At 40.6% G+C, this 26,164-nt stretch overlaps 1 long non-coding RNA gene across 1 annotated transcript in view; it reads left to right on the top strand.

Moving 5' to 3' along the window:
- The window catches only part of LOC131463742 (uncharacterized), a 131,887-nt gene that overhangs the window by 49,560 nt on the left and 56,163 nt on the right, over positions 1–26,164 (top strand). The window lies entirely within an intron of this gene.

The raw sequence follows: 26,164 nt of genomic DNA, 5'->3' as shown, positions 1-26,164 counted from the left end.
TTTTGCATTATTATCTGATAGATGATAGATGCACACATGTGTAAAGTGAGTATGCTTTAAAGAGTTTTGTGACTTTGGAAAAGCTTCCAGGCGATAATTCTGAATTATTTACACTGAATCTTTAGCCAGAGGTTAACTATCGGTTATCTTTAATGGAGGGATGAAGACGATGACAGTGCTCCATAGTGGGTCCTGGCATTTCTATCTGAGCCCCCCCTCTCTGCCACCCACCCCCCCACGTTGACCGCATCCCCACTGTAATGCACCTGTGTGTGTGTGTGTGTGTGTGTGTGTGTGTGTGTGAAGGACATCCCGACCGGCAGGGCTATCACAGACACAATCTCACAGCACTTTAATAACTTTGAGAGCGGTCAGCACCCCGCGCTTTAATAACACTCCCTGTCAGCTCGCCCCACACTGCGCAAAATTGTCTCGTTGGAATTCTTTATGGTGGAGGCCAAAGAACCCGGGCGATGGGGATGGAATATAGCCGCGATCGAGTCGCCGCTCGCTCTAAATGGCTTTCCAAAAGTATGTTTTTATCTCTGGCTCAAAAACAAACAGGGGGGAGAAGAAGAAGAAGAAGAAGGGCGCGCGGGTTGCTTTATGATGCAGCAATAAGCTTCTTTTGGAGGAAAATGTAGAGTGCACCCCAAGTTCACTCTGTCAAATGATAAAAACGTCAGCGCTGGCATTCCTATTGAATGCACGCAGACGCGCGATGAAGAACTGTCTCGCAGGACGCTGATATCAGTCGCACCGACGGAGGCTTCCGAATCCAAACTGAAGGATCGGGACGTTACACATCTGCAGGAATCCAGAACTCTTGGTTTGTTCTGGAATTTACAAACTGGAAGGAATATTGTGAAATATGAGTATTTCGCTCGTTTTTTGCAGATATTGAAGTTGAACATTCCCCTCGTTCTGCCATTTTTAGCCGCTGACATGCGGAGTTTGCCGGGGCGTGGCGTCAGCGTTCTAATCGTTATGCAAATATTTGATTATCTATTAAGCGAGATCACAGCCAGGAGCTTCACAAATGCGCCGTGTTTATCTCCAGTGTACGTACTAAAGGGGAGGGGAGAGAAACTCAAGCTGAGCATGTGAAGTGTAAATCACACTGTGCAGAGACTGTGTTTCCGAGCTAATGATGGGCTCGGCCTGGGTTTCTGTGATGCGTCTGAGATTATAGCTCTCTCCTCCGCGTTCCTTCCTGGTCATCACTGCCGAGGACTACTGATTAACATAATCAGCCGGCATTAGTTATTCATGTGATGTGCAGAAGCGCTCGGGGGGTCAAATCTCTGCCCTGTCTAATAACCTATGTTAAATATTAAAGAAGTACATGGGCTGCCTGATTTACATGCCTCTCATCCTGTCTGTAGATGCGCAAGTAGTGCGTAGTCCGTGACTTGGACGCGGAATAAATATAAAGAAGTGTGGTTGATGATCTAAATATCGCAATGTGCATCGAATAATACATGTCGAGCTTGTAGAAGCGGCGTGTGCGATCATCTCGTGTGAAGCAGCCAGTGGTGGCCATTAGTGCCCTGCACAGTCACTCTGTTGCTGTGTGTGCACAGAATAAGAGGCTTTTTCCACTCGGCTTCATCCGACTGTTGACAAAAAGGGCCCCACTGGGCATGCATGTACTGACTTTCTGCATCTTTATGCCTCCCGTCTCCTGATTAACAACAACGAGCAGAGCGAGCCTTGCGACCAGACCCTATGGGCTGCGGCAAAGGAGGCCAGCTACGAACCCCCGAGGAGGTCATTAGAGGACCAGTGACCTCACGGGTGCAAAAGACGCTGCCCCACCAGCATGATGTCATACTTCACATGTCATCCTTCATCACGCGTGACACGGCGAAGACTCCAAAAACTGTGAAAACGACATCACGCACCTGGCAGCTCTTACCTCAAGTGAGTCGAGCATCGCGCGCCGTGTCCACAAGCGATCTCCACATTTAATAATAGAACGTGAGGCATATTAAACTGCAGCCGTAGAAAATGTTTCATTTCAAAAAGGCTGGTCCACATCCGCTGGTCTTTATTCCAGGAACTCAGAGCGTTCTCTGTGGGAGTTATAATAAAAAAAAATCCCCAGCCCAACAAAATAAATATAAATGCAGCCACAGCAGCAGGTGGATCTCAAAGGTGGCACTATATTCCAATTCCAGATTGGGTCTTTAATGACAACTTGCACTGTGGAAGTGAATGGATGCACAATTTATCACCATATTCCCTCTCCATGTAGGACCAGGAGGACCAAGCATGTAGACTAATGAACTGCAAACTCTCCTCGAGGCTTCTCTTTAATGATGGACTTCTCTCTTTCTTCCTTTCTTTCTTCCCGAGCTTCAACTACCGATTATTTCCCCCCATTCATCGAGTAATCGTTCAGTCCATAAAATGTCAAACCTGGGAATGATGACGTTCTCAAATGTCAAAGCCAAATGATTCACTTTCTTTGTTTCGTGGAGCAAAGGACTGAAGGAAATATTCACATTTAAGAAGCCAAAACAATCGGAAATCTTGTTTTAATTATGAAAAAAAGCTTCAAACATTTAGGTATCTGTTAATAATGGAGTCATTATTTCAGCTCTACTTTCTTTTCTTTCTTTGTGACCATTAGGGAATGGAAATAACACATTTGGTGCAAAGGGAAGACCTGTAGGTTCAGAGTCTCACTGTGAAATGATTATTTCTAAGTTAGACTTCTGACATGATGCTATAAATAAGAGCGCACAGAACTCGGCATTGTCCATTTCCTCATCAGATCCAGAGATCTCACATTTACTGTTAAGAATAAACAGATTCCTCAGTCTAATTTTGTCTGGGTGGAATGGATTGCATCATTCAGTGCAAGTTACACTTCATAAAAGAGGGGAAAATGAGGAGTTTACATTATTTTTTTTTGAAAAACAATATTTCATTCTTATCAAAGAGGGTTTTTTGTGTCCTAAAGAATCCTCTGAGGATGTGGCGAAATGGGTCAGACGCAGCTTCGGTTCATCGCGGAGTCTGAAATATTACACTTTACTCGGCTGTATGTAACAGAAAACTGAGAGTGGAGATGGGAGGCGCGCTCTCCAGCACTCGGCCGTTACAGATTAAATGTAAATATTAGTCACAATCACAAATGTCACTGGAAATATTTTGTTTACTGTCACTGAAACTGAACTATTGGCGTGTTTAGTACCAGGTACTTTTTTTTAGTACCTGCTCTGGCGAGATACTATGCGTGTCGTCAGAGGGAGATCAAGCTGAACAATGCCGAACTGTAGATGAGTTAAAAAGACTTAACAATCCTAAAAAATGTGGGTTAATCGCCCACAATTACCAGGGAAATGTCTAAAATCTCAATATTGAACAGAGGAGTCTGGCGTATTTAGCGACAGCACTGAATGAACTGATTCTAATGATTCAGTTACGCTGAAAACGACCGCTTTACAAGTCACTACTTACTAGTTTCACGCAGCCGTGCCGTGCCGTGCCGTGCCGTGCCGTGCAAATATCTGCTACAATAACCCAGTGAGTTCATACAATTCCGATTAAGGGGCTCTTTTGATGTATGAATGATATTATTTTTATGGAGCCGCCCATTTTCCGCGCATTTTCCACGTGTATTTGTCAGTATAGTCGGTATATTCAGATTTCCTGTCACTCTGTGTTCATTTGGTGACAGCGGCGCCGCACAAGGAAATGAGAGTATGAGAGAAAACCCAAAATAGGTTTCACGAACCTCAGCGAATTCTGCTGCTTCAAATCTGGTTGCTCCGCAGTTTGACGGGATAAATGCCTCTCGTCCCCGTCTGCCCGTGAGCTCTGTATACACACAAAAGCTCCCTTGGTCACAGATTTATATAAATGACGTTACATTGTTTATATTCACAAAGATCAGACAACATCTAAGCAGGATCAGGAGTAGGATTCACATGGGTCACACTACATACTTGTCAATATTGGCGTTGAGTGCTGCGTTAAGGGAACGCGGCGCGCGGGCGTGAAGTCGCACGGCACTCGCGCTTCAGCGATTCACTCAGTCCAAACAAGCGCGATGGGTTCGGTCGAGACCAACTGCCCGCTATGTTGCACCGCCCACGTTGAGGCCGCGCGGCCGCAGTCACACTCGATGTGTACCATCACCAGTGAGGCGTGGCGAGCAAAGAGACGCCAATACACGGCCCCTGCCGGCCCATCACAGGGCTGGACTGCGGAGGCCCCCTGGGCTGCCTAATCAAATCTGAAACCATCACATTTCCCTGAGCTTTGAGGCAAGGATGCATGTGACAAAAATAAATAAATATATATAAAAGAAAAGCCTACATCACCAGTCATACTGCTCTTAAATTTAAATGCCGCCATTTAGAAGTCATTACAAAGAGGTTTGTATTCCATTTCTGTGCATTGGTCTCATAGGTTTGTAGTTACACCAACACGTGTGATGCATGGTACAGTATCCATAGCTGATCACTACCAAGATCCCCCTCAATCTCTAACTTCCCAGACCTCTGAATTGATGTGTTTATTTACCGTGTCCAAGCCAAAGCAGAGCAGTAATAGCCCTGTCGGGGGGGGGGGGGGGGCGAAGATGGAATCCCGTCGCTCCGCCATCGATGTAGGATAATGGCTTCCTTTGATGGAGATTTTGGGCCATCTAAACATAATTAGGCAAGCGTGAACAATGATCGCCATAAAGTGCAGAGTACTAATTAAAACAGTTCAGCATTACAGCGTTTCAAACATGACAATAAAAATAACAAGAGGGCCCAAATGGATTGCACACTGTGCCAACAGTTCCAAGCTAGAGGGAAAAAAAACAACAACAGTGTCAGATATTCAAAGGGCATTAAAGTCACACTTAGAAAAAGTATAATTATAGAAAAATATATGAGGAATAAATGAATCATTTTTTCCTTCAATTGTTTTATAGATGCAAAATTAGAGGAGTGAAATGACTGACTGAGTAATAATGAGAAAATGTATGATATTAATGTTATGGCCCAGGCTCTCACTTTTAACTGAAGTCATGGTCAATTTTCCAAATGCTGTCGGGCTGTATTTGGTGTTAAAACTTGTGTAATGTGTATAATATTTCATTAAAAATAATTAGGTGTGAAGTCACCTCAGACGATTAATGACATTACAGCGATTTTGAGCTAATATGTTTGCAGTGTCGTGAACTGGTCTGATCTGCTACGGCTTCAAAGTCAAAGTATTACACTGGTAAAAATGGCAATAAAGCAGGCAAACGCAAAGTGACAGTGACACGTTTTTGGAGAAATCTCATCACATTTGTTCATAAATACTGGTTTGGAACGGCTTCCCTCTCAAAATGACAGTAGTTTATTCAAACTGCGACGGCCATGTGACCACAGGTGTCACCAACTCGACCAGGACGGTCATTTTGTCGCTTTAAGAATCACAACTTCACAAATAAATATGTCACATAAATAAGCACCAATGATAGGATTTATACAGAAGAGGATTAGGACCACACAGGAAAAAAATATTTGAGCTCTGACTTTATTCTCAGAATTCTGAGTTTAAACTCAGAATTTCTGACTTTATTCTCATAATTCTGACTTTATTCTCGTAATTCTGGGTTCTCAGAATTCTGACTCTATTCTCAGAGTTCTCATTCAAACTCAGAATTCTGACTTTATTCTCTGAATTCTGACTTTCCTTCTCAGAATTTCTGACTTTCCTTCTCATAATTTCTGACTTTCATTCTCATAATTCTGACTTTATTCTCATAATTTCTGACTTTATTCTCAGAATTCTGACTTTATTCTCAGAATTCTCATTCAAACTCAGAATTCTGACTTTATTCTCTGAATTCTGAGTTTATACTCAGAATTTCTGACTTTATTCTCAGAATTCTGACTTTGAACTCAGAATTTCTGACTTAAAGTTTTAGTTCTGAATTCTGACTTTAAATTCAGAATTCTGACTTTAAACTCAGAATTTCTAAATTTAAGTGTAAGTTCTGAATTCTGAGTTTAAAGTCAGAAATTCCTGTGTGGTCCTAATCCTCTTCCGTAGATTCACGACTGAGAACATACACAGCCCATTGTTTTAGTATTTAAAGATCAGAAGATCCGAATAATTTCATAAAGGTTTTCCAACTGATTCTTCATATTATGCGTCTGTGTGTGTGTGTGTGTGTGTGTGTGTGTGTGTGTACGTACACACACATGCATGTGTGTACTTTGTGTGTGTACTTTGTGTGTGTGTGTGTGTGTGATTGGAGTAGCCAGTCTCTTGGGAGGCATTGATTTGAAAATGAAAGCAAGGCTAGAGGAAAAATGGATTTCTTCCTTAAGATGTGACTTTATATCTCTTCTTTAAATCCCCGCAGCACTGTGTGCATTTGATTACACACTAAGAAGGAGGCAAATCTTTGCATCTTTATAAAATATTCAGTGGAGTGGATGGGCGAGGCAAGGCTCCGGAGATGGTTGCCTGGTGATGGAAGACATTTTTTTCTTTTTTTCTTGGAAGTTCAAGTGGTTGGAGACATTCTGGGGCGTCTGCTGTGTGAACCACAGAAGTAGGTCACAGGTTTAAAGGTCAAAAAGGTCACATGGGGGGGATTTTGATTTTCTGCTCGAGACGTGGTCCAAAAATATTGAATGAAGGGCTCCTCTTTTAATAAATGGTGTGCGTCTCCTAAATGAGCTGATCAAGTGATTTACTGTTGTGCGATGGCTTTTGTTCCGGCATCTTTCATCCATTTTCTCCCTGACAAAAGATTGATTTAAGATATGATCGTGATTAAATTACAGCTGGATCCTTTATTATGCACTTGGCAGTCTTTGTTCGTCAGATACCTCTTAATATTTTCCCACTTTTATGTCCATGCAGTGTCATTAATGCTGTGAGTCCCGGTGACATCGGTTATCTCGTACGCCTACAATGACGGTGCCGTTCTTCTTCTCCATCCCTGTCTATGTTTCCATATCATGAACGTCCATTATATGCAGTGATGGGAGTGCTTTTTTTAAGTCAGGAATTCTAAGTTTAGTCAGAAATTCTGAGTTTTAGTAAAATCAGAAATTCTGAGATTAAAGTCAAAATTCTGAATTTTTTGAAAGTTTTTTTTTTTTTTTACTCTTCTTCCTCACGAGAAAAAACCTCACAAGTGGTGATGATTGGCTGAGGTCGAGTCAAATTTCACTCTAAGCCAATCAGTAACGACACGACAAGTGAGTAAATGATCGACATGTTGAATGGCGAGCCCGGTTAATCCTAAAACCGTTACTTTTCATTAAATTAAATTAAATTAAATTAAATTAAATTAAATTAAATTAAATTAAATTAAATTAAATTAAATTAAATTAAATTAAAGAAAGAAGACCTCATTAAACAACAAAGACACAATCAAAACCACTCGAGCTGGATTTTTTTTCTGTCTCAGACCGAGCTTAACAAAGGTATTAAAATAAACATTACAATAGTTTAGATTTGTGTACACTGTTTCTGTTAGTATTTTATTGTATTAAGCGTCTATTATATCATAATATTCTAGATTTATCACAAATAATATTTTTTTTTTAATAAATTCCCTAGTAACTAGTTACTTTTATAAATTGGAACTTTAAAGTTAAATTTCCAACACTGGTTACATGTAAAAGTGAGGAAATATATAAACTGGTCAGATTCTGTGGTCGTGGATTGACGTGGATTGGGATGACGTGACTGAACGTTGCTCTCTAAATAAACCTGATTTAATAGACATTTATTTTTTTATATACAGCTTTCATGATATCAAATGATATTGTAGGACAAAAAACTTTCACAATTTCTTTATTGATTATAAGCATAGTCAGATATGCAGTTTAATAAATGAAGTACATATTTTAAAACAATAAAAAAAGAAAAGAACAAACGCTTATTGTAACCCCTCATCCACCACCAACTATCCCTTGCTCTCTCTAAAAACTCTCTTGCATTTAATGTCCTTTAAAATGACTATTTCAAGACAATGGCACCTCAAAGAAAATCCAACAAAAAACATTTTTTAAGAGTGCTAAACTCTGACTTTATTTACCTGGACTAGCTTGTAATGATTTCCACAGCTCCATGAGACCGGGCGTTCTGAGGACGTCAAAAACCTATAATACTAACTGTAATGCACGGCCGATGTCTCCACATAAAGATGCTTCATCCTTTAATAACTTCATCATCGTTATTGTTTGCCTGCAATCAATGTGGAGTGGGTATAGGAGCTGAAATGAGTCCAGGCATAATCCAGGTTTTCAGGGAACCAGAAGGTGTCACTGTTCATGCAACACTTCCACACAGACACTCTCTCCACTCCACTGTGCATGTATGTAACATCTGACACGTGGTAGTTTAGAATAATACGTGCTTAAACCTGTGGTCTCTTAACATAAATACATTTATAATTATCCAAGACAAAATTATACACTTTTTTATTATAATAATAATAATAATAATATAGCAACAATATAATGTGTGCTTCGCTGTATTATGACCAAATTGCTCTTGGTGTAATTCTGGCAGATGATGTGAAGCCACAGCTCGGAGGAAAAAAAAAAACAAAACAAGAAGTAAGACAAATCAGGAACGACGGACGTGAACACACAGACTGAGTGCAGGGGCTTGTCAAAGGAGTAATACCCTGTGCTCGGAATCTTCAAAACTGACTGGATGACAAACACGTCTGTCAGCACTGTGCCAATATAGTTTAGGGCCTCTCGTGATGGGGCGCGCACCCAATGACAGAAGCAGGTCATTTCCGCTCCCTGGCGTCATAAATCCACCGTCTGGCCCCTGTCCGGCTGCTGATGCTGCAGAACACTACACACAGTGGACCTGTCGGAGCGCCGTGAGCTACTGCGCTATTCCCATGACACACACACACACACACACAACAAATACCCGTTTGCTGTCTCTCTGGTATGAAATCGGACAAATATCCGTCCGTCTAATCCACGTGTAATTTTCTTGTTTTAACTTGGAGTTCACCTGTCCTTTGTGCGCAGCTTGACAGCTCATATACAGTAGTGTTGCACGAATACAGTGGGAGCACATCAGCTGTGCATGGGGCGGGTGAGGGATACTGGATATAATATATTCCCGTTTGCTTAAATTAGGCTCAAGGTTAAAACAACACCTATTTCTCTTGGCGTCGCGTCGCCTTGGCAGAACGCGGGAGTTTTCCTGACGTGCCAAACACGCCACCTCCGCTCACTAACACGTGAGAAATAAAGGATAAATAAGTAAGTACTATACACAGGCCCGCCCCCTGTGTTCCTCTCCTGTCCTAGACGGAAATACAAATAGGTCATTGAGCTTCATCCCCCCCCTTTCTGCCCTAACATACAACGACAGTCTTTAAATTCCACTCGGAAGACGCTTCCTTCAGAGTAAAAAAAAAAAAAAATCTAGCAACCTTTCCCATTTAGCATGAAAAGGTATTAATGTTTCCTCTGCGCGAGGGATCAAAAATGTGGGCTTGGGGTTGAGCGGAATGCTAAATGCCATGCGTCCTCAAGGTTATCTCTGAAGACAGAAGCCCCTTTTGGAATCTGTGCCTCTGCTTTATTTTCCTTGAATGCATGCATCACAGGCGCGAAACAACAACAACAACAACAAAAAAAAGATGAAGGTGACTCTTGGAGATGCTCGGCGCTCGAAGGGTGCAGGACCAAATGGTTGTGATTTGAAGAGGGTCCACGTCCAAAGAGCACTGTGCACACCACTGCGGTACAGTAAGCCAGCGGCGGGTACAAAGCACTTAAATGTGAAAAGTGTCATTTCCATCCCCAAGTCCCTGAATATTGAAATTAGGTCATCAGTGCAGCAGAGGCCAATTTTCACCCTCATATATCACGGCTGGGCCCTGCACCCAAGGTCTCATTACACCATACATGGTCAATAAGCCATTAACATGCAGCAGACGGTGTGTAACGTTCACACGGAGACACGGCGTCTACTGTAACAGTAACAGTAGTGAGTCGGTGTTTGTCGTGGTGGCGGCGGACCTGACCTGAAATATGTATGTGGATGGCTGTAATCCAACAACAACAACGCCTCATTGGAAATGAATGGGAAAGCTTTTGTATGCAGAGTCTTAGCTTTTTTTTTTTTTTCTTTTCTTTCTTTTCTCCCCCTCCGACATCAGTTTGCCAGTGTGATATTCATTTGTTGGAAGCTGTGCTGCATAAACAAACAACGCCCAAGGCTACAACTGGCTGGTTAAACAACCACAGGCTTCCCCCCCCCCCTTTTCTCCATCGTAGCACATTGTAAATTCCTTGTTGGACCACAACATGCTCTGCTCTGTTTATTTAACAAATAGCCCGCATGTACCGACCGATTTCGTATCTAATAACGTCTGCACCTTGCGTGTTACGTTTTATGACGAGGCTTTTAATTGATGGATCGCGCGCAGCAGATGTGGAAGTGTATCAAGCATCACGCGAGTGTAATAGAGGGATTGTAAATGTTTGTACGCGGCACGCCCTCCCTAAGTCGGTAATGATATAAACGTTCCTTTGTTCGTCGGCGTTCCTGCTCTTCTTCTCACCATTACCCTGCAATAAAGTGAAAACATCAACATTCTCCTAACCAACCAAAGGCAGATTGAAGCCGCCGGCTGCCTCGGCTGTAATAAATGGGGCAAATCATTGTCACAACCCATGTTTCTTTCGCTTTTAACGTGGTTACACGACTGTGCCGGGACGTTTATGGACTGCCTGATCCAGTGCTGGCGGATTAAAACAAAATCAAGCCAAACCAGTTTAAACCTCTTCTGTGACGAGTGTGCCAGCGCCGTCGCCGAAAAACACAAACATTTTATTAACAATAAAACATTGTTTTATTTCATTTTCGTGCACTGATCTGATCCGTTTTCTTCGGCGTGCCTTTTTCCTGAGTACCTTCTTCCTGCTTGTGAAAATGGGGTTTGTATTGATGAGCTGGGCCCCAGTATTGATTTCCCATCATTCCTGGTGTGGACATTTTCTGGTCTATTATACTACAGTCGCAGCATATTCCCCCAGCAGCCGTAAAGTGGATATATGGACAACCTGACCTTGGCAATATGGAGATAATGAAATATCCTTAATGACCCTTCCTGAAAGATTTTACAGGCTGGACTATAGACTGCCAACCCATGTACAATAATAGTTAGCGGAGGAGGATTTTAGAGGTCCGACTAAATCCAGAGCTCACTGCACACATTGGGAGGACTGTTAACTTGTCTGTTTTACTAGGTTAATGTAACCATTAAGGACACACAGTTATATGATAGCGGCTAATATGGGAGACTGGTTTATATTTAAGGGTAGCGTCCTGTGCTTGCCCTCTGACTCGTGAGAAGAAGAAGAAAACGCGCTATTTCCTGCAGCGAGTACTTGATGTGCATGTGACGCGATAGTTGATACCGATCATACATAATAGATCTTTCTGAATAATAATAATGGCTCGGATAAAACTGTGTTTAAAATATTTATACGCACGTGGTGAATGGTTTACAATTCACTCTTGTATGCAGGTATGAAGTGGTAATAAACACCTGAGGAAGTATATCTGTAGTAATGCGGCATATTGTGACATTTACAGGTGTATTATCATCTTTGTTAATGATGAGGACAATATCCCATACCATAGCTGTTTAATCTAATTTAATTTAATTTAATTTAATTTAATTTAATTTAATTTAATTTAATTTAATTTAATTTAATTTAATTTAATTTTATTTTATTTTATTTTATTTTATTTTATTTATTTTTTTAATTTAATTTAATTTAATTTAATTTAATTTAATTTAATTTAATTTAATTTAATTTAATTTAATCACATTTTATTTTATTTTATTTTATTATTATTTTTTTTATTTTTTATTTTATTTTATCACATTTTCTCTTCTGTACAGAACAAAAACGATAGATTCCATTGCAGCTTTTTTTGCGAAAGTTTTGAACACACAAACAACACAAATGTGAATATTTAATAAGCACGATAAGGTCAATCCACTTGATCCGATCCAGGAGTTCTGTGTAAGATGCAGATTCGTGCTAAAACAGTAAATTGCACTAAAGTAATTTTCCAGCCAGAGTTTTTTTATCTAATTTTTATATAGTGTGTGTTTTTATTTGCATTTTCTGTGTTAATAAGGCACTCGTTCCCACTCGTATTCTAATGTTATTAGCGCTGTCACTGAGCGTTCCTGCAGCAGGCTCATTATATAGTATTATTACAGCCATGTTCTACTCTTATCAAGTCTCACTTGTTAATGCGCTAATAAACACACATTTGCATCACGACACGTTAAAAACCACTCCTTTGCCACTTTTATCGTCCTTGTAAGTGATAAATACGGAGGTTGGTTAAAATAAAGTTTTGCCATTATCTTGGAAAGAATCTTCCGTGAAGTTGCAGCCAAAAGAAATGGAGAAGGAAACGAAAGTGTGAACTTGAGTAGCACTGTAGGTATTTAGGTGTCAGAGCTGGTTAGGTGTCAGCAGGTGAAAAAGGGGAGATCATTATTCACATGTCATGCTGACAGTTGTTTCAGAGATGCGCGCCGATAGCAGCTGATAATCATCCCCAGAGCGAAGCAACAATGAACTCGCCCTACCACTCCACTGTCTTCAGAACACTTCAAACATGCTGCACTTCAAACACAAAAGAAGCCATCTCCTTTGATGTCATTGTCAAAAGATGAGTTTTGTTCCATCACATTTAAACTCCACCCCCCCACCCTCCCGAAACCTAGACTGAGACGTGCAAGAAACAGATTTTTGAACATGAAAAGAGCAGCTGTGTTAGCTGATACAGCCCTCTATCCCCGGGCTGCCACCTCTCCCCTTTACCTCAGCAGCACAGCACAGTCAGAGATGTGTATTCCTGCAGCAAACGATGCATACATGCAGATAGAAACAAATGTCCATGACATTCAAACTGCTGTCAAATGAGTTCACACAATGCTGATTAAGCCTATCGGCGCCACACGACTCTCAGTACTAGAGCTGCAGAGGGCGATTATTCTCATGATCGACTATCGGTTATAATTGATCGCTCGGTCCATGAAATGTCGGAAAACCTTATACATGTTGATCGGTGTTCGTCGAGACCCAATGTTGTTGGGGATGTTCTCAAATTGTCTTGTTTTGTCCCACAGACCGAAAATATTTTCTTTGTTCACATTTAAGAGGGTTAAACGATCGGAAATCATGAAAAAAAGCTTCAAACCAATTCATCGATGATCAAAACAGTTGTTAATTCATGTAGTCATCGATTAATAATCGATGAATTGCAAAACCTGGAAATGGTGATGTTCTCAAATTGTCTTGTTTTGTCCCACAAACCGAAAATGATTTCTTTATTCACATTTAAGAAGCTTAAACGATCGGAAAATCTCGTTTTTAATCAATCTTTAGATCTTGTGTCGCCTGCACAAAGCAAAGAAATGAAGAAAATATTCACATTTAAGAAGCTTAAACAATCGGAAATCTTGTTTTAATCATGAAAAAAGCTTCAAACCAATCGATTATCAGAACAGATCTTGTGTTGCCTGCAAAAAGGTTGAGATGTAAATTTTACTACTACTTCATGCAGTTCTTTGACTGCATGACTTTTGTCCCTGCAAAAAGCATTTATATATATATATATATATATATATATATATATAATCATATATTTAAACAATAAATGACTAACCCTGACACCCAGCATAACATCTCCAGCTCTTTGTATTCAGGTCTCTTACTAAACGGACCTCGTTGCAGAGGCAGCTGGCTGAGCGCGTCTGCTCCTGCCCGAAAATTTCACTGCCGCCGCGGCTGCCTCATAATGACTATAATCACGGCAGATAAGCAACTAGTGCATGAGAAGGAGGGTGGAGATCAGAGGGTGAAAGAAATAGAAGGAGAGGGAAAGTAATTGAATCTTTCGGAGGCACATTCAGATGAAAGCCATGGGCCGCGTGGGAGATGCTTTTCACTGAATGACATTTAGATTACAGAGGTGCCCCGTGTTCACCATCACGGTCAATACCACCCTCTTCTACAATAGCACTCCTAAGTCTCTGTAACGCCGCGCTCAGAACAAAGACACGGTTTTCCGGCAGACGTGGGGATTTTTTTAGGGGTGCATGTGGCATTTTTCTCTCTGTGGATATTCCGCATTTAAAACACATCATCATCATCTCTGCCGTGTGTTGGTCCTCGTCAATATCACCGTGATTAAGATGCACCGGCTGTGCAGTGTACAATGTGCCAGTTTGTGCTGCGTCGGGTGGTTTGAAATATTCATTCGACTGCCTTATCAAAATGTAACTCACGGGCAACTTCCTCCCCTCCCCGGCACCCCCACCTTGTTTTTATCCCTTTTAGCTCCCCGTATTGACACAGACCAGCGAATTCCTAATGTTAGAAGGATCACATATTGCCCCGGTGACACACTTCAAATGTATCTCAGATTAATGATATATCACGGTAAGGGATCTACAAAAACCATTAGTAAGGCTGACACTTTGGCGTCGGATTTTAAAAAATTTCCAAGTAATCTTTTTGATTTATGAAAGTGTGTCCAGGTTCATCGGGAGTGATTCCAGATTTATCACATCCTGGTTAGAATTATTAATGATTTTCAATTTGTAAATCTGATGCTGCCATGTTGGGAGCAGCATCGCAGAATCACCAAAGGCTCATTTCAGAGTCCTGAAGCATGATTACTTTATCAAAATATTGCTACCTATGACTTACATTTCACTTATTTTCCACTCTTGCAGAGCTTTTCCCCGTCACCTCCATTTCTCTCTCCTCACGTACGAACGCCACACACATATTTCAAAACCGGCCTCTAAACACCGGGGCCTGTGTCATCGCTTTGGCTAATCTACCGAAGTTCCACGTCGCAACTATTTGTTCCAAGTTTTTTGACACGTGTACTTTTAAGGAGCCACTGTGTCGACATGTCAGATGGGATGCGGCCTGTACGTCGCAATCTCCGTCACCGCTGACGACGAGCACAGCAGAGATCATCATCACTTTCCAAAGATAGCCGGCTCCGTGTTGACGCCGAGGTTTTTCGCTTTGATGTCATCAGCACAACTACTTTGCTTCGACTTAGCGCGATCCGTCCGTCCCTCGCCGTCCCTCGCGTGGCATATGTCCGTTCGGACGTGAGCAGGGGTGACACTTTGTGCAAGTAAGCACTATGTAGACATAGCGAGATGTATGGTGTGACACCTTTTGCTGAAATGTGCTTTTCCACTGACATGGACAATAAACACATAAAGACCTCACAGCGGGACTTGTTTTATAGGTACACCTCATAATTACTTTAAATGCTCTACTCCATAAATTACTGCAGGATGTTGAGTTTGTTAGTTTTACTCCCTGGATCTTGTTCCTGTTACGTCTCGGTGGCGGGTTCCACTTCCATCCAATCAGTGTTGATAAAACCCTCTTAAATCACTGATTTGACGTCCCGATACAGCTTTTTCACTTCCGATACGATACCGATATTGCAGCCTTGAGTATTGGCCAATACCGATATCGATACGATACAATATCAGCACGAATCATACATGCTTTAACTACTTATTTTGTAGTGTGGAATGTTAGAATAGGCTTAATCAAGTGTATTACTTAAACAGAGAACAATAGTCGGCAACACTAGGTATGAGGAAAAACTGACCCATTTAATTTTAATCTTCAACATAAGAATATTGGATTTTTTGCCATGTTAATTTCATGCAGTCTATGGTTAATTTCATCAGGAGGAAAGTACCAAGTGCTAATGGGGGTATTTTCAGAGAACACCCCCCTTGTTTTCACTATTTTGGATTAGCCCAACCCACACACCGGCCGGACCGGCCCCGCAGATGTACTTAGCTCCGTGTGTGGAGCTTCAGGACACATTTAAAACAAAGAAAGCTCTTGGCATGGCTGGTTTTTGGGGTATAATTAACAAACGGAGGCTGTTGAAAGTCGTCAGGTGGCGCTGGTTTATGAAAGAATGTTTTAGCAGCTCGCCTCAGGGTGAGCTAGCGTGGTGCTAACGGCTATCTCGCGCTTGCTGTGCAGTTTCGTAGCGTCTGATTTCAGAGCCGCTGGACGTCCTCTGGTGTGTTGCTGTTGTCAGTTGTCTCGCGTTCAACGTCGTTGTCGTCACACTATACGTAACTCGCTAACACGGCAACCGAGCACAGTGCACACCCCGCCTACCAAGTAAAGGCACTGTTTTCAGTCCAAACGCAAGAAGAAACAGAAACAGAAAAGAGCCTGCAGTTTGGAAATGAATTTGCCTATAGAACGTAAATGAATACTTCACCGATTAGCATTTAGCTTTGTATTACTAGAGTAGGGCTAGTATTTATGAAAAAATGTGCTTCCCAACCTCAGTTTCCCCTGAGTCGATTCTTGGTCCTGTTAGCATAACTGTTAGCAAAGATGGCGGACACTGTTTACATTCTACGAGTGGCTCTAAAAAGTGCGGAATTAGCGTTGCAGTTTCACTGGTAGCTGAAAACCTCTTAACTAACTAAACTAAGAAGTGGCCTTGCCGCTTTTATCTCATCTAAATTGTACTAAAGGGAACAATATTTCAAACGATCATAAATTAGACCGATCACTACGGCTGTCGTGAAACAACCCACTCACGCTCACCATGTTTTCCCAGTGATTAAACTGGAATAACTGCAAATGTGAAGAACACCAGAGTGCTAACTAGTAAACCTGGCATTACTTTCCCTGTTAAAAAAAAAAAATCCAAGCCAGCACACTCTAATTGGACCAAATACCCTTAAAAAACACACACAATATCCTGTGTATTAGCAGCAACACTGCCTGCTGTGATGCTAATTCAATTGAAAAACACAGCTAAAAGAATACCTGCCACTGCCTTGCTGCCTTTGTTTCCTTTGGCTTTATTTCTTACTTGATCTATGAGGTAAAATAGAGTTTGCACAAAGATGAACTTGCTGTAGAAATTAGGGGATGAAGAAATATCTTTAAATATGGTAAAACATTATTTCAGCTGACGGCAAATATATATATACCCAACCTGCAGCACGCACCAAATTTGTTTTATTGCTCCAGAAACTATTTTCCCTAATGTAATAAATGATTTGTGAGATTGTTGCTCTCATGTACAAGTGCTGGATTATGTGGTGCTCTGTGAAAAATTAATCTCCTGTTTCACTGTCGCTTTTTTTTGTAAAAAAAACACAAAAATCTCAGACAAAAACAGAAACAGAAAGTTGATCATGTAAAACTAGACGATCATTGTCACTTACAGAATTTAAATTTCCTGTAACAGATCAGTCATGCACACACTTAATATAGTACTATATTATTGTTTTAGTACATTATTATACAATAGCTTGGCATAAAAACTGCCTGGCTGCTTGAACATGATACATAAAATGTGTACTGGTAATGATAATAATACTAATAATAATAATGTTTAAACATTTGGGTATCACTTTAGGTTAGAGAACACATATTCACTATTAATTAGTTGCTTATTAGCATGCAAATTAGTAGCATATTTGCTCTTAATTAGTCATTATTAAGTACTTATTAATGCCTTATTACCTTATGGGGAACATATTCTAAGTAACAAAGACTTAATTTAGAGTTATTAGGACACTATTAACACTTGTAGTTGTTAGACCAATATTCATGAGGTGTTACTAAGGGAGAATAACTATTCATGTGATACTACCACCTTATAAAGTCCATACTAAGCAACAACTTCCTTACTTACTACTAATAAGCAATAATTCTGAGGTTATTGAGGGGAAACTCTTAGTTAATGGCTTACTGGTTGTATAATAAGGCCATGGCATTAATAAGTACTTAATAATGACTAATTAAGAGGCAATATGCTACTTATTTGCATGCTAATAAGCAAGTAATTAATGGTGAATGTGTGTTACCAACAGAATATTCTGACGTGGTGTTTGTACACACACTGATCAGACTCCACTGTTTTTGCAATAAATCTAAATTCACAAAAGTTTAAGTGTTACCAATCAAGCCAAATTGGTTTTCTGGTAAATTGGTTACTTCATTCTTTTCTTTTTTCTTTTTTCTTTTTTTTTTTTACAGTTGTTTTTGTCAGTGTGGTATAGTCTTTATTGCTTTTTTGGTAAAAAGCCCAGGGGAATCTGTGTGTTGCTGTGGAATAATTAACAGCGATGGAGGTATGGCAGCAGAAGAATCTCAAATGAAATGATGGCTGTCGCCACACGATCAGACTTTTTTAATTTGTCTGACGTTTGTCTTTCCTCTTAATGTTTTCCTGGAGTGCATGACATTACTGTTTTGTCCCATTTCCATTACATCTGCTTATAGGGGCATGTCGCTGTTAACCCTCACAAGCTGCCCACAACAAGACCATAATATGTTTCAAGTATTGAGTTTCTCCGGATTTATTTTACACAAATGGTACAAAAATAGACACAACATAATATAAAACAGCAATGTTCAAATTAAGATTGGTTAAATAATAATATTTTAAAGAAATAGTGAATACAGTCTTTATAATAAAATAAAACAATAATACATTAATTCTTTGGGAAATGAAATACATCACCCTTTAACTAAAAGTACAATAAATTAGGATTATCCAATTCAGATGCATCGGCATGGTAAAAGTATTGGTTGAGACAGGAGACCGGAAACCGGAGACCAGAAACCAGATACCAGAAACTCGGAGACCAGAGTCTTTGTGTCGGACACGGTAAACAACGAGCCGCTGGTGTGTTTTAAGTCCACTTGGAGCCGAAATCTGCGCCTGGTGCCGCATCACGGAGTCACATGACAACACTTGTCATGTGACTCAACTGGCTGCATCTGATTGGCAAGATTGGGAGAGAAATAGACCGCGCATGTAATTCTAATTAAAAAAAAAGATAGATGCAAAATGTAACAATTGGTGCATTACGTAATAACCAACCAAAATGTACATTTTCATTGATAAAAACAGCATAATAATATGAATACTTAAGAGGACAGTATGTCAAACTATGATGACTTATGATGAGGTATTGTGGTCAAGACAGGAAGTAACCAGGACTTCATTTTGTGTCAGACGAGCAATGACGGTAATGAATTCCTGTGGTTCGGGTTGGACTCGGTGCCAAGGTCTTAAATCCATGCGAGTGAAGATTCTGCATGTAGATTGTTTGACTCTTTCTTTTATTTTTATTTTAAAATCCCTTACATTTTCTTTGCCCCGACCACACTGTCCAAGTTCATTTTAACCGAGAAGGTTCTCCGGCTCTGGAGGTTGATCATTTTATCCATACACTAAATGACCTTTTATTGAGAATGTCAATAGGAGGATCTGGTTACCTATGTTGAGGGAGAGGGAGGAACTTAATTGCTCCCCGTGAGTGCAGTCTGAGGACTTGATTAGACCTTGAACCACTTCTCATGTTTTTCATTTGTGCGGTGACGACCTTCCTCCTGACTGAAATCAGCCCGGGCTCATTTCATGTCCACTGCTCTCTGGAGATTCACGCCCCAGCGGCTTCAACCGAGTGCTGACTTCATTCTGGGCAAGTCTGAAATGAATCTGTTAACTCTTTAAAAAGCACAGAGTTCATTATGTACATTCAGGAAAAAAAGAAAGAAAGAAAAAGAAAGAAAAAGAGCCTTTTCTCATTTTAGTTCATGAGCAGCACTCGGTTCTATATAATACTGATATAATCTGAGTGGCACTTAAGGTCTTCAATTACCTAAAAACCATAACTCTGTTTCGTACAAGTGTACATAAAATGAGTGCGTTTCAGTTTAGAATAAAAAAGCCATAATAGTTAATTAAACAACCAAATGTGGAAATTCTTTAGTTTGGACTGAAAATGCTGTTGGATTTTCTACTTAATGATATCATAAAACAAGACAGTAAACATAGAGGGTTGTCTTCTTTTAAGCCTCGTTCTGCTTCTTCTTCTTCTTTTTATTAGATCAAGGAATACAGCCGCAAAAAAAACGGAAATCTCAATTATAGTGCTCAACTGACCCACCTGCCATTAACAAGATGAATTAGCCCGGTTCACGCTAGTGACAACGACTACAGAGGGAAAATGATCCTGGTGCCTCATAGACCTGGGCTCCCAGACACCACCAGGAAGCAGACAGGGGCCGCTCAGACCCCAGAGACCCGGGGAGAGAGGGGGGGAGAGAGGGAGAGAGAAAGAGAGAGCAATAAACAAGATAAACACATTTACTAAGGCTGCGATTGTGTGGAAGAGTGATAGGGGTTTACTTCTTGTGCAATAAAATAAATTATGCAGCACAGTGGTGCAGATTGTAGCACAGATCAACATAGTAGCCACACTGGTTCCTCAGCTTTCTGAGGATATACTGAAGCTTAATGCAGAGGAATGGGGGAGAAGGCTCAGGGGCTATTTCCACACAATGTGTTGTTTTAGTGCCACTGCCCGGCTCGCCGCTAAGCCTGCACATATTATTCCTGTGTTTCGGGTCAGATGACTTATAATACAGGCTGCACACAGCACGCAGTTGCTATTTGTGTGGCGTAAATGTTCTGGACGGATGTCATGCACTGGAAAATGAAGTGAATAAAAAAAAAAAGTGCATTATTATTCTGCATTTCTGCAAACTGTTGATTTAACAGTTAACGGTGAAACTCAAGTTTGTAACACAGGGTTTTATTTAACGTCGTCAGAGTTCAGGCGGCTCCTCCAGAACCTGCAGAAAGAAAGAAAGAAAAACAAACATAACCTTTGCTTTCACACAGGTCCTGGTGAGCTAACTCATTTTAATGTGCCTCTTAAATTGGATAACAGTCTCTGTACGGTGTCTGGACCACTTAATGCTCCTTTTAAGAAGCAATCCCAGTCAGAAATGATATTTCTAACATGTATGCTTGTCAGCTTTGATAGCCAGAGGATGTTGGATGAGTGGTGGCATGTAAAATATGACATTTTTTTTTAGCTGTGCACCAGTGAGGTCACTGGTTTTCTTTTCTCTGCAGCACAGGGGTTCCTTCTCCAATCGCGTGTGTTTTAAGTGAACGTTGATGATGCTTTTATGAACGTCAACCGTGTAACAACACAGAGAGAGAGAAAGAACCCTGCGTGACGGCTTAAGTAAAGTTCTGTTTACTGGACAAATATCATGTCCTCGGTTAAAACCGCCTCCGATCTGTATTTGTTCTGCTCTGAATCATAGGTGGCCCAAAGCTGTCTTGATAAATAGCTACTCCAGGCAAGCATGGTGTATGCTCTCTGACACTATAGGTCACATAACCTTGTTGTCGGGACTAAGACTAATGCAATGTGAAGTGTCAAGTTATTATACCGAAACTAGACGGCGGAGCGGAAACCTGAGCCACTGGGGGTGATAGCAAGTAGGTGATACAAGGCAAGGTGAATGTAAAAAGGTCATAAAGGGAGGAGATACAGAGCAAATGAGAGGGTATGGAAGGGGGAAAGATTTGACACTAAGTGGGTCTTGTTGGAGGTGAAAATGGGCACCGAGGTTCCCCGGTAGTCAAAGAAATCATAATTGGCTGCTCTTAGCCGGAGCGATGCAAAACACAACGCTGACTTGATAAGTTGCACATGATGCCAGGAAACGGGGAACGTGTTTGTTTATTTCAGGAGGAACTAAATAATGCAGTAATAATCCTCCTCGCTGTGTCTCCCGAGCAAGTGCCTCAGCACCTGTCAGGAATCTGCAGCGTGTTGTCTGTCGAGGGCGTCGCGGGGAGAGAAAAAAAAACAAAAAAAACAAAAACGTGTTATTATTACAAAGCCAAGTAAACTAAAGTAATCGTCTGCAGATGGCGAGAAACAAGCCGCAGCTGTTAATACGGTGTGAAACACGAGATATGAAATATAAATGCTGCAGCGAGGGACTGAGAACAAACTGCATCGGGCCAAAAAGCTAATGACTTCCCATTACGGCAGCGTAGCCTATAGCCACGCTGCGCGGGATTCTGCACAGAGGACGGAAACATGTTAAAAAAGTCATTTCAAAGCAGCCGTGTGGACGTCAGGTTAAATAATCCCACGTTTCATACCGTCCGTGAAGCTACAGCGAGCAGCCACTTAGCTTAGCATCCAGTCTGGATGCTAAAATGATGTATATATAGGATAACAAAGGACATTTTTAAATAAATGATAGGAAATAAACAGGTTTTTGTTTTGCACGTGTGATCACATTGAGAGCGAAAAACAGTCTTTTCACACAGAAAGCCGTCGCCAGCTCGCTAACAATAGACGTGCATTGTTTATGAGCGGCGGCTTTGTTTGATTTCCCCGCAGTCATTCTCAGTCTTCCTCTCATATTTGCATACTTATGAAGGAGATTCATAAAAACCCTGAGATGGGCACAATTTTGTCGCCGAAAAAATCACGCGTCTTGTGAGTGAATTCACTTTTTCATTTCAGATGAAATTCTCTCGCGTGGCAGAGCGAGACACACCTCGTTTGGGTGGTTTTACGGCGGTTCTGAGGGGGAGAGGGGGACGGAATACGACTAATCGCGCTGGCAGAGGCCTTTGATAATCCGCTCATCTCCAGCGCTTGAAAATGCATCACGGGATTATTTAACAGTGTTAAAAAATATATAAATCATAAAAACATTGAGGCGGAGGCGCCGCGTCGTACCTTTCCTTCAGCGCGTGAATGGATCTCGACTGTTGTCGGCGATACTTAGTCAATGACCCGCTCTCCTAATCTGGAATAACAAATTGGCGGAGCCGCTTTATCTCTTTTCCAGATGTTGACAGCGGGATCGTTTGTTTTTGGATGTCAGGATATACGTCCAAGCGAAAACAAAGAGACAGAGACAAAATGCAGCACAGTGTGTGTGTGAGGGGGGGTGGAAGAAGATGTGAGAAGATGTGAGAAGATGTGACCACTTGAAATAGTTTTTTTTTCAATATTTCCCACTCTTAGAGCAATAAAAGCAGCATGTTCTGTAAAAACTTTGGCGTGAATCCCTGATTTGGTCATTATTTTTAACTCGCTCTTCACAGTTACACAGTTATTATCCACGGGTTCAGTTCACACATACTCACAGGCTGCACTTCCTGTCCCATCACACGACATTTAGATGTGTGCGTTCCCTTTTTCACTAACACTTTATATCAGGGAACACACAGTCACCATTAACTAGGTGCTTACTCACATATATAAGTAGCATACTAGCCCTTTATTAGTCATTATTAAGCATGTATTAACACCTTATTCTACCTCTATTATGATGAAATAGAAAGAACACGATGGACATTAACTAAACTTGACGACGACAATTTAGGTGAGTAAAACTGAATAATTAAACAATACGTGGCTAAAACAATAATGGTGATACAATCACATCACAAGACAATATTTATAACCAAAACCCACGAAGAAGAAGAAAAGGGAGGGGCAACACGCAATACACACACATGAAAATCAGGTATGACGGTTAAAAAGAAAGTAAAATTAATCTAAAAAGAAATATTTTGAGTAATTATTAAGGGATGACAAGTGTAAGTATAGGGCTGGGTACCGAACTTTGGTTCTTTTATGGTACCGACCGAAATGCGGTGCTTCGATACTACCCGGTATCGAAACATGCCAAGTTTCAGTACCTACGGAGTTTATCCACTAATATAGTGTCCAATATTTGTAAAATAGTTATCGCCTCTGAAGAGATCCTTAATGAAAATGACTCATCACTTGTTTGCAATTGTTCTTTTTGCACTGAAAATAATTGGTTTATTTTTTTTAATCTAAATAAACTGCATTAAGTGTAAAAATGCCAACGCTGACAAATAAAAACTCAGGATTTGTACCATCGTATTGGTACTGGTATCTAAAATATCGATTGATACCCAGCCCTTTAAGTAGTAAATCATGCATTTATCATGTATTTTTCTTTCAAATAAATACAAACAAGACCACTTATTTGATTAAAAGCAGATACTGTCGCTGAGATGACATATCATCTGCCTCTTGCATTTGCTGTGTAAGTTGTGTCACATGTTGCTCAGTAACAAAGTCTCTATGAACCTAAATTACGTCGGTTCTAAACCTTAAATTAAACTCGCTGTTTATTTAATGGTGTTTTTATTGGCCCGTTTTCTGCTTTTCTGACTCGGTGTCAGGATATTTGAGCAGCACAAAGGCTCATGCTCGCTGACACACGTCTGCTAAGAGGTAAAGCCAAACATCTGTCTCCTGTCAGGAGGCTTCACGCGCTTGCTTTTTTTTGCCCAAGAAGCTACGATAACGCCGCCATCCGCGCAATCTCTGAACATTAAGATTAAGAAGTTAAAATTCAATTAAATTTGAACTTCTTCAAAAAAAAAAAAAAAAATGGAAGGAGACGTATTGGATCAAATGTTAATTAATGTCACTGCTTTAAGCTCAGAGGACACTCAGGACTCAGCTGAAGAGATGAGTGCAGACAGTCTCTGCGACTCTGCCGTGCAACTCGTGTCTGTGCCTTTAAAATAACCATGTCCCGTTTAGTAAATACAACATACAGTGTTTAGTTTACTCCATAGTATACTGTACAGCATGGGTGTCAAACTGGCGGCCCGTGGGCCACATGCGGCCCTCCAAATGATTACGTGTGGCCCGCCCACCACAAAATTAAATAGCTAGCAATATTTCTCTTGACCAGACTAGATGCTCATTGGTGCCCAGGTCATTTGAGTTTGACACCCCTGCTGTACAGCAATTTAATACAACATACAAATGTATACGAATGATGACAATGAATCATAATATGCTACGTTCAATTTCATAAAAATTGTAATTGCTGACAATTAGAAAAATTAACACTTATTAAATGTCCATATAGTATATCTGTGTTCCATAGGATTATTAAAGGGCTTCTTATAAACAGTAAAGGGGGGGAAATGTTAACAATGCATTTCAATATCTGTATCATTTCAATATCACTCAATATCTGTGAGTTTTATGAGAGAATATTAACAATTAACAACCATACCAAACACGTAACATGTATCGCAACAGAAATCAGTATCAAAGCTAACAATAAAACACCAACTGCTCCATTGTTTGCACTCGCTGTGTAAACTGAACGTGTGAAAAATGCGACGACTGAATCCCTGCTCCTGTTTTAATCTCCCACCAATTTAATTTAACAATAGTGTGATGCAATTACAGCCTTTTTTACATTCTAATATAAACAATCCTTCTATTGAAATACCGTGTAACACGGGTCCGTGAACAATGCACTAAAGGCAATTAATCAAAGTGTGCGAGAATTACATTTGATATTTAATCTAATATGAACCCTACCTTAATAATATAAATGATATCTTTCTCTAATTTAATTGGCACTATAGCTTGGCGCATATTGCTAATATAAATCTGGATTTCCATATTTAATGATGCGTGGTGAATTTTACTTAGAAAATGTCGTCTTTAATGAACCCTGAAAAAAAAATCTCTAATAGCCATAATTTCAGAAAATGTAATATCTTTATTTAAAGGGCTCTTCGGCCGATTTTTTTATTTTTTATTATAAGTGCTGCACTCGAAGTAAATGTGTCTATTTGTAAAGGTAGAATGAGCAAATAGATTGTTTTCCATATGGCGGAGGAGTGGACCGCAAACTCCAAAGGTTTATAAGAGGAGATACATCATGTCATGTTACATTAAATGTTGCAAAAGGTTCCTTAACCCTGACAGAAATAATGTGGCGCACGAAATTCTTATTAAAAATCAAACTGAATTCAATTGAAATTGCGATGCCAACAGGAAATACGTGTAACATCAGGATAAAGATATGATTTCCTGCGATAAAGTTCTGCAACTGGTTGAGTGGACAAATGTGCTCTCCTGGGAAACGCGTGCTACGCCGTTACATCTCTTTTCTTTTCCCTGTCTATCAACACTCAACACACACACACACACACACGTTTAATTAGCTCCTCTAATCGCAGCGCTGCAAACTCCAGACTCAAACGCTTGGACACAAGCGCAGGGAGAAGAAAGGACCGGCGAGCTCCGCGGAGAAAATGGGAATCCATGTGGATTCCAATTTCCATGTGGAATTGGTAACCAATGATCCATTAAGGCAGCCTTTTCCACGGCAGACAGACACAGACGCCCGGATTAGGAGTGCCTGACATTTCAGTTAATTGCACTAACCACGTCGGGAGCTGCAAACCAGGT

This window comes from Solea solea, chromosome 8 (genome assembly GCF_958295425.1).
Source record: "Solea solea chromosome 8, fSolSol10.1, whole genome shotgun sequence".
Classification (NCBI taxonomy): Eukaryota; Metazoa; Chordata; class Actinopteri; order Pleuronectiformes; family Soleidae; genus Solea; species Solea solea.
The sequence above is the reverse complement of the archived record's forward strand: the minus strand, read 5'-3'. Positions and strand labels throughout refer to the sequence as shown.